Raw genomic sequence first — 8,980 nt, forward strand, 5'->3', positions numbered from 1 at the left:
TTCGCTTCTCTCATCTGTGCACTATTTTTTATTGTTATTGTCTGTTTTTGGCGTGTGTCTAGTATTTTTCGTGTTTAGAGATAAGCAATCTAGTTTTAATAGCATTCTTTGTTTTGCACCGAGAACTACTGTCTCTGCGTCGGTTAGTACTGTGTCAGCATAGAGGGTGTGTGGCATCTGAGCTCATGTGAGCAAGCCGCGAATACGAAAAGAATAAATTCGATCTTGAACGGCCCTTTCTGAAGAGTTTGGCTTGTTTATCTTGTGTATTATTTAAACTGGTTAAACTGGTGGGGAAGTCCACTAGCTTACCCAGCATGACCACTTCACCCAGCATGCCCCAGCATTTCCCAAGCATTCACCCAGCATTCACCCCGTCCGGCCCTCGAGACCTCACCCCGGCCGTAGACTGGGCCCGGGTAAGCCCAACGTTTGGATATTTTCCACCCTGTGATCCAGCAAACCTCCAACTTAAGTGCTATCGGGACTCAATACTAAACAACCGTCCTCTCCGCCATCTCAAGTGCCCGTGTTGCCACAGGCCGTGGCCTCTATGCTCAAGTCCGGTGTTCTCCGCAGGACCAAACGAGGACCCTACCTTAGTCCAATACAGCTCGCGCCCAAGAGCGCAACTGAGAGTCGTTTTATCCTTAACGCCTCTGCCTTGACACCCCATATGAAGGCACCCAAGTCTCGGCTCCAGCCTCTCCAAGTGGCCATCTTGGAGAATCACTTACCGCGCAAGGCATTCTTTACCAAGATAGACTTGGCAAAAGCTTACTGCCATTTTTCTTTGAGCCCCGTGACGCAACGACTTACTACCTTCAAACTGGACCACCAGTATTTTGCGTTCACAAGACTCCCCTTCGGTCTGAGACCTGGACCGTTTGTCATGCAGCAATTCGCGACTGCTCTGAAGCGCCAACTTCGTGCGTTAGGCATTTGGGCATGGAGCCACCTCGATAATTTTTAATTGGCCCAGCCCAACCCCGTCATCTTGGCCAAGATTACTCGCCAGTTTGTTAACGACCCCAAGACCTGCGGTATCCAACTGAACCCGAAGGACACGCAAAAACACCCCACTCAAACCATAAAGGTTTTGGGTTTTTTGCTTGAGAGAGCCGACCAAATGATCGGCCACACAGGCACGCGACAGCGCGACCTAGCAACTTTGTTGCTCAACCTCGAACAAAGACTTCCACACAAGACTGTGGAGCGGTTCGTCGGCCGCCTAGTTTTTTAGAGCGCAGCTCTTAGGGGCCCGTTTCCGGCTTGAGCGGCGTCGGCGTCGCCGTTGCCGTCGGCGTAACCAAGGTCATCTCAAGGTCACGGGACCCCCAAGGTCACCCTAAGGTCACGTGACCCCCCGAGGTCACGTGACCCCTCCTAAGGTCACCTCAAGGTCACGTGACCCCCAAGGTGACCCCCACGTGACCCCCTGAAGGTCACCCCGAGGTCACGTGACCCCTCCAAGTCACGTGGCCCGGTCACCTTGGGGGTCACATGACCTTGAGGTGACCTTGGGAGGGGTCACGTGACCCCTCCAAGTCACGTGGCCCCTCTAGGCCACGTGACTCCCCGAGGTCACGTGACCCCTCCCAAGGTAACCTCAAGGTCACGTGACCCCCAAGGTGACCCCCACGTGACCGCCAAGGCCACCCCAGGTCACGTGACCCCCAAGGTCACGTGACCCCTAGATCACGCCTCCCCGAGGTCGCGTGACCTTGGGCGGGCTCTAGGGACTGCTCGGTCCTCGGAGGGGCGGCAGCTCAGCGAGTAAACCCGCTTAAACCGTTTACGCCTCAAGGCAAGCTGGACAGCTGCAAGCCACCTAAATGTCTACCGCCTCATCCCCGGCCAGGTCGTGACGCGACATAACTTATTAAAAGTCTTGCTGTCACTTCCACGACCGGCCAGAGTGAAGCCGAAAAAGTATCCCATAAAACATTTCGTTGCTTCCTGGGAATCACCACCCTGAAGGGAGGCTCATTACCCTCCCCTTCATCGATCGTTGGGATGTAGCGAAGCAATAAGCCGTCTTCGCCCAGCAGATACGAATCAAATTGATCATTAACTCGTTCTCCAGCGGAGACGGGATCTCTGTACCCAGGTTCAGAAACGCTGGCGTGAAACCAGTCGATCTGTTCACAGTATTGCGGATGGCAAACCCATCTCAGCGATGTGCTCATTCCAGTCTCGGTCATCAACATGTGAACTGCCAAGACGAGAGCTTCCCGTGATCGTCTAAATGTCTTCCTACTGGTTCTTGTCTCTCTCGAAGCCTCTCCTTGGCAGTTCACGTGTTGATGACTGAGAGTGGGATGAGCACATCGCTGAGATGGGTTTTGCCATCCGGAATACTGTGAACAGATCGACTGGTTTCACGCCAGCGTTTCTGAACCTGGGTAAAGAGATCCCGTCTCCGCTGTAGAACGAGTTAAGGATCAATTTGATTCAGGCCACGTCACTCCCCGAGGTCACGTGACCCCTCCCAAGGTCACCTCAAGGTCACGTGACCCCCAAGGTGACCCCCACGTGACCCCCAAGGCCACCCCAGGTCACGTGACCCCCCGAGGTCACGTGACCCCTCCCAAGGTCACGTGACACCCAAGGTCACGTGACCCCTAGATCACGCCTCCCCGAGGTCGCGTGACCCCCCCCCCTCCCCGAAGTCACGTGACTCCCCCTTCCCGAGGTCACGTGACCCCCCGGAGCATATTAAAGAATGAGAGAAGGAGGAGGAAGAGGAGGAGGGGTCTACCCTCCCGTCAGTACACTTCACTCCTCCTCCTCAAGAGCTGCGCTCCAATTCGGCGTTACAGGGGGTTGTAAACGGCTCTCACTTTTTTACTTTTCTTCTTATCGTGCGCATTATCATATGCTTAGCCCTTGTTCCTGCTTCTCAACTATCCCGAAACCCTCCCAGCCGGGTACGTGAAAACACTCCAGAAAGTCTGGAGGACGCTGCCGCACAGAGTCCCCTGGACAATTGCGCCCCCGACCTCAGTCGTCGCCTCGAATACAAGCAACAACAGACTCGGAGTTGCAACGCGACGTAGGAACCTCGCCATCGTGACCCTACCAGCTCCCAAAATATACGTCCTAGAAGAACAAGCACTCACCATCGCCGCCTTGGTGGACCCTGGAGGAGCGGTCATACCCTACGACAACTTGGCAGTCGTCGCAGCAGTGACCAGAGGACATGGACACGCGTTGCCATGGAAGTTGGCTACAGCCATATCCCTGCTTTTTTCAGTAGAGGCCTTTGGGCCCGATGGGTGCCCGCACACGTCAACCCAGCGGATGCTCCCTCACGTTTTCACACGCACAAAGTCCCAAACTGACCAATGAGGGGACTCCGCAGGGGGGCGCACTTCTCAGCTTATAAAAAGGCTGAGAGAGAGTGGTGGCTCTCAGTCGTTTTCCAGACAGCCAAGAGTAATCAAGGATAATCGAACAGCTTACCCAGTATGACCAGTTCACCCAGCATTTACCCAGCATCCAAGCAGCTTGAACAGCATGGCAAGCCGGGCATGCTGGAGCACTAACCCATCATGAAGCTGGAATGCTGGGACCAGCATAAAGCTGAGATGCTGGGACAAGCTTGTGCTGTTTTTTTTCTTTTCAATAGGGCCATCTAGCTGAGTCTTGCCAAGACGTCTTCAACCGTGGCAGTGACTTACAGCGTCCATGGTAATAAAACCCGAGACTCAGGAACACAGAAGTGGACGAACACAACACAACGTCTCATTGAGACGTTGTGTTGTGCTCGTCCCCTTCTGTGTTTCTGAGTGTCGCGTTTTATTATCATGAATCATCACCAGCTCGCTTCTTTTTTAAGTATTATTGCAGTTACAGCGTTCGTACAATATTTTGATATATTTTAGTAACCACAAAAAGAAGTTAGTGAATCAGAGAGAATTCTGCAGTGTGTAGATCTGGGTGCTGATGCTCCGAAGATGATCGGGCAAAATCTCCCAGTTCGTGCATTCTCTATTTGTAGCAACTTTCGGAGTTGCCCGGTTTCCTCGCACAGTATTGGAACTATTGGAATCAGGTGAGTGCTTCGCGGATATCGTCAGTCTGGTTTGAAGACGGACTTCTCAAGACGCCCTCCTGCGAACACGGGCAGCTATAGTTCGCTCAATATCTTTACTCACTACTACATTATTTTTTTTACTTCTCAATCTTATAATTTTTTATTTTACTGCACTAATTAATCCCAATTGTTTTAATCTTAACGACGTTTTGCTGAAAGTTCCAGTGAGGTCGCAGCTTTACTTTGGTCAGCCGGATGTACCACCTTCATGTATAGCAATGTGACAGGCTTGGTGGCTCAAGCATTCCCAGTGCATAGAGAATATGGCATAAATATTCGATTATAATTTTCATTAACTGTACCTATTTCTCTGCAACCTTCTGTAAAAAAAAGACTTCCAGTTTTCGTCTTGCCTTTGTGTAAAAACTTCAGTTGAAGCTTATATGACTTGTCATTTTAAAGGGCCAAACTGGATTGTTTAAATTAATAAAAAAGACGAGCAACGCAAATATTGTATTAATTGGTATACTACTTGAACTTGAGCCCAATACCAGAATACTACGCAAAAACTATATCTGGTCGTAATATACACGTAATCGAAAGATAATCTCGTCTGGGGTGTTGGTCGAAAATGCCGGCATGGATGGTACATTGTGCACAGCCATAAGAACGAGGTAAGCAAAATCATTCAAGATTTTTTTCCTTTGAAAAACACAAGTGTATGGTGGAGAACTATCGCTCAAAGTTTCAGGAAAATCAAAAACGTTTTTTTGTTTATTCCCGCTTTAAATTTCTTAAGTTTGCAATGTAGAACAAGTTTGGAGTGACTTAAAAGGCCAATCCTTGAAAAAAAGCAATGATATATAAATATCAATCAAAAAACGTTTTGATAAAGGTATATGACAAACATTTTAATATTGTAGCTATTCAATTGTTGTAGATAAGGGCTCAGAAATATTGTTGCAAAACGCCAAAGGAGTCAGGTTCGCGGATTTTTGACGCGAAATATGCGACTTCCATTATTTTGTATCTATATCACTCAACAGTTCCCATGATTTATGTTAAGTACACAATATTTGAGGTTTCAGAAAATTGTAGTGTGCGCAGTAGGTGTCACCAAACATGACAAACTAAAACTCAAAACATTAAATATGATGTTTTTGCGCAGTCCAAACTTCGTTATGTTTTTAGAAGTTATGTTTTCCGGAAAATTTATTTCCGTTGCGCTCTCTACACATCTTGAGGAGTCGTATAAAAAAATTAGGGACCACAAAAGTAGGAAGCTAGAAATAAATGCAATTTCTACATAATAGGGGCGTCTATCCCCGTTGTATGCCGCAAGAACATACAATTGTAGAAAAATATAGATAAAAAACAAAAGCAAAAAACGTCTGGAAGAATTTTGCATGTTTCATATACGCACTTCTCTAAAAATAATAATAAAAAATAAAACACGCTCAACAAAAAAGCCATTGTAGCTTTATTTCACCTTTAGAAGACGTAGGACTCAATAAATGTACAATTGTAGGAAAAGGATGTTATTTTCGAAAGATAATTTTAAATTCCCGAAACTCTGTCACGTATCATAGAGGCACAAAGAATTCATCTCCTCGCCCGGTTCCTTCGGATGTGCAGTGGCTACATTTGGTGGGCCTGTAAGCAGTGTTTTGGTGGTTATGATCCCTGGAGTGCGTCTCCGTCTGGTATCGTAACAAAATAAAAAAGTGGCCTTCAAGTGGCGACAGATGACGTCACGGAAAGTCGTGTGTCATGACTCTGGCTGTTGCTGCTACAAGTCCCGGCAAAGAGCACGAGGGAAATCGAGAGTCGCTTTCGTCACTCTGTGCGAAATCCTGGAAGTCCAAACTTACGTTGACTGTAGAACTGCAAAGGCAGATGTAGCAAGACACTAGCGTTGCTGGGACGCCGCCAGAATCACGGTCGGCGACAGCGTGAAGCTCCTGTGACGTCATCAGGCAGAAATTGTGAGACCTCCTTTGAGGTCGCGCTAAAAACACCCGTCAGAGACGCCTTCCAGGTACCGCACTTTAATTATGTAATCAAGTGAACGCTAATTCTGCCTTTTTATTCCTTAAATTATCGCCTAAAAAGTTTGGCATAAGATGTGCCGCTGGTCAGCTTGTGCGCTGCAGGCAAGTCTCGAGACAAATGGTGAGCGTCTCGAAGCGGTTCGGGCCGGCGAGACACAAGTAGTCTAGATACTCGCATTGTTTCGACAACGTATTGTAGAAATATTGGACGACTTCGTTGTCAGTTTGGCAGGTTCCGGACTCCATCATCGGCGGGCAAACCGGATCTGATACTGAAAAAAACAGAGGCGGTAAAACATTGGAGTGCGTACGCCCAGATATGGACGCGTCACTCAAAGCAACGAAACGTCATTACTGGTTAGCAGACTTTTACGTTACGCGTTAATTGTGTGTAGTTAATTTCGTTTCGGTGAAAAACTGACGACCTAGCCACTCTTGAACAGAAAGAACGAGAAAGGTATTCTCGTTGCGTTTTGATGAAGTGGCGACTAACTGTACTTAATAGTAACTTCTGGGGAGGAACGTGCACAACAGGAATTACCGGTTTGCACTCCACCTCGCTTCTTTGTCTTCCACAAAGGCGCTAACAGGGTGGTAAAAGATGCCATTGACCCCTCTCAAAAGCGAGAAATTTTTAAGGCCAGAAAATGTGCCTAGACAGTTACTGCCTCAAAAACCCCAGAGAGAAACGAGAGGTAACTTGTTCCTTTTGAGTTAAAGTTGTGGAGATCCGGCCCCCCTCCCCCGCGCCGAACCTCCGGGCCCCGATTTCCGGCAACGCGCACTCGATGCCTCCGGCATGCGTCATGCCTCGGGGGACCGGCCATGGCCTCGCGCAGCACAAGGTCCGGCTTGACCGCTCCCCTAAGCCGTCTGACGTCACGAGACTGGCTTCCCAGAAGAAAGGACCCAAGGCTTGAAAAGGGGAAACCGGACAAAAGAAGGCCGTCTCTTGGACGGCAGCGCTCTCGAACGGTGGACACGAACACAGCGTGCAGCGGTGACAGGAGACGAAGACGCTGGCGCGGGATTTGGCGGGAGACGGACGCAGGCACGGGGAAGGTGCGGGCACTACGTCGAGTGGCGGACTCGACAAACGGACCGGACAGCGACCCTGGACGACGATGTCCCCATGACGCGGTGTGGACGACCACCACGGGGACTCGGAGAAGCTGCTGTGGCAGCGGACTCTCCCCCGGCCTCGCTGATGACCGTCCCCCAATCCCGAAACCACCCCAAGGCAATGAGTGAGTGAATACACTCTTTTGCCGAGAGCGAAATATTGAAGTGTCATAATCATCCGGAGACAGAGTCTGTGGGAATTGGAGTTAGAAGATGCCCGCAAAGTAAGGCGTTCCTTCTCAGCAATGAGTAACCAACTTAGTTACATTTGCAGCGCAAAAAACGATGTTTAGTTAGTTTTCCAGTAACGTGTACAAGTCTGCTTGATACTCACTCAAAATGTAACCAAATTGTACAGACGCACGAAAAGCACAAATACAAAACTGCTACCACAAAATAAAATGTCTAGGCGGTGCTCTGCTGCCCTGGAATCAATACACTATTTTAACTAAAGACAAACTGCTGTGTCAGCAGCACCGGAGGAAAATTGAAAGTCCAAGAAAACCCCGACTACGGAAAGAACAAATAAGATATAAAAAACAAAATCAATCACAACACCGATATCTTTAAAAAATAAGCGAATCTACAGGGAACTTTGAACATACTTACTATCCTATCTAGATACAATTTTTATTCAATCTGAGATAAGATTAAAGACAGAGAAGCACTGGCCACAGCGTCAACCGGCAAAGAATTTCATTCTCGAATAGCTTGCAGAAAAAAAGACTCTTGAACTGCATTATTTGCAGCAACAAACTTTCTATTTTGCATATTGTGTGATCTTCTTTCCGCTCGTAATTTGTTAGAAAAAAAATTATTTGTTATTTTTCATTTTGAGGGTGTCATTGGCAGTTATCAAAAGGAAATTAAGTCAATCATTCTGACATCTTGTGTCGAGGCACTCAAGGTGGTCGTTGTGCAGGAGTTGGCAGGAAAATACAGACCAAGTGTAAGAGTTGTAAAGAAACCGAACCACGTGTATTTTCTCATATTTATTTGTACTTTCTTAAGTGTGAGGATCCCAAACTGGTGCGGCAATTTCAAAAATGGGTCTTAAATGGGGCTTATAAGCAAGCAACTATGTTGATGGACTGGAGCGCTACAGGGACCGTCTTAGAAAGACGAGTTTCTGATACGCGCGCTGCGCTATATAATTATTGGGGCTGTTCCATCGCAGATCCAATCAGCTGATGACTCCCAGGTTTTTGAAAGATTGCATTTTTTTTCAATGGCGTACGGTCTCTGAAGTAGAAATATTGTGAAAATATTTTTTTTTCCGCGTGATACTTATATATATACACATTTTATTCGGATTAGGAGTCATTTGCCATTTTTCGGATCATGAATGCTTTTTTGCCAGGGCGATGTCAACGAGAAGATAGTCGTGATGGCTAGAGATATCGTTTTATATAACACAATTATCGGCCAAAATACTAATCCGGACTGGAACGTCATCTAAAATATCGCTAAGGGATATAATGTCTTTGTTTCTTCTAGACGTACTTTCATGATTCTTCCACCACCTTGACCTTAGGTCATTTGGGGGGAAAATGAAGGGTGAGAGATGGGGAATACAATGAGGATGAAATGTTTAAAACTATTGCCGGATACGGGCTTCTCGAATGACCTTCAGCGGAGAGTTCGGCACAATCTTCCTTTGCTGCACATATCCCCCTGGTCGCGTCTACTTTACGACAGTTTTGGGCCGATGGTAAGCGGGGAGATCGTAAATGGTGGCTCGCCTTGAGCTTACAGTGACTCCGCACTC

Source organism: Ixodes scapularis, unplaced genomic scaffold (assembly GCF_016920785.2).
Source record: "Ixodes scapularis isolate PalLabHiFi unplaced genomic scaffold, ASM1692078v2 PGA_scaffold4__175_contigs__length_147842914, whole genome shotgun sequence".
NCBI classification, from domain to species: domain Eukaryota; kingdom Metazoa; phylum Arthropoda; class Arachnida; order Ixodida; family Ixodidae; genus Ixodes; species Ixodes scapularis.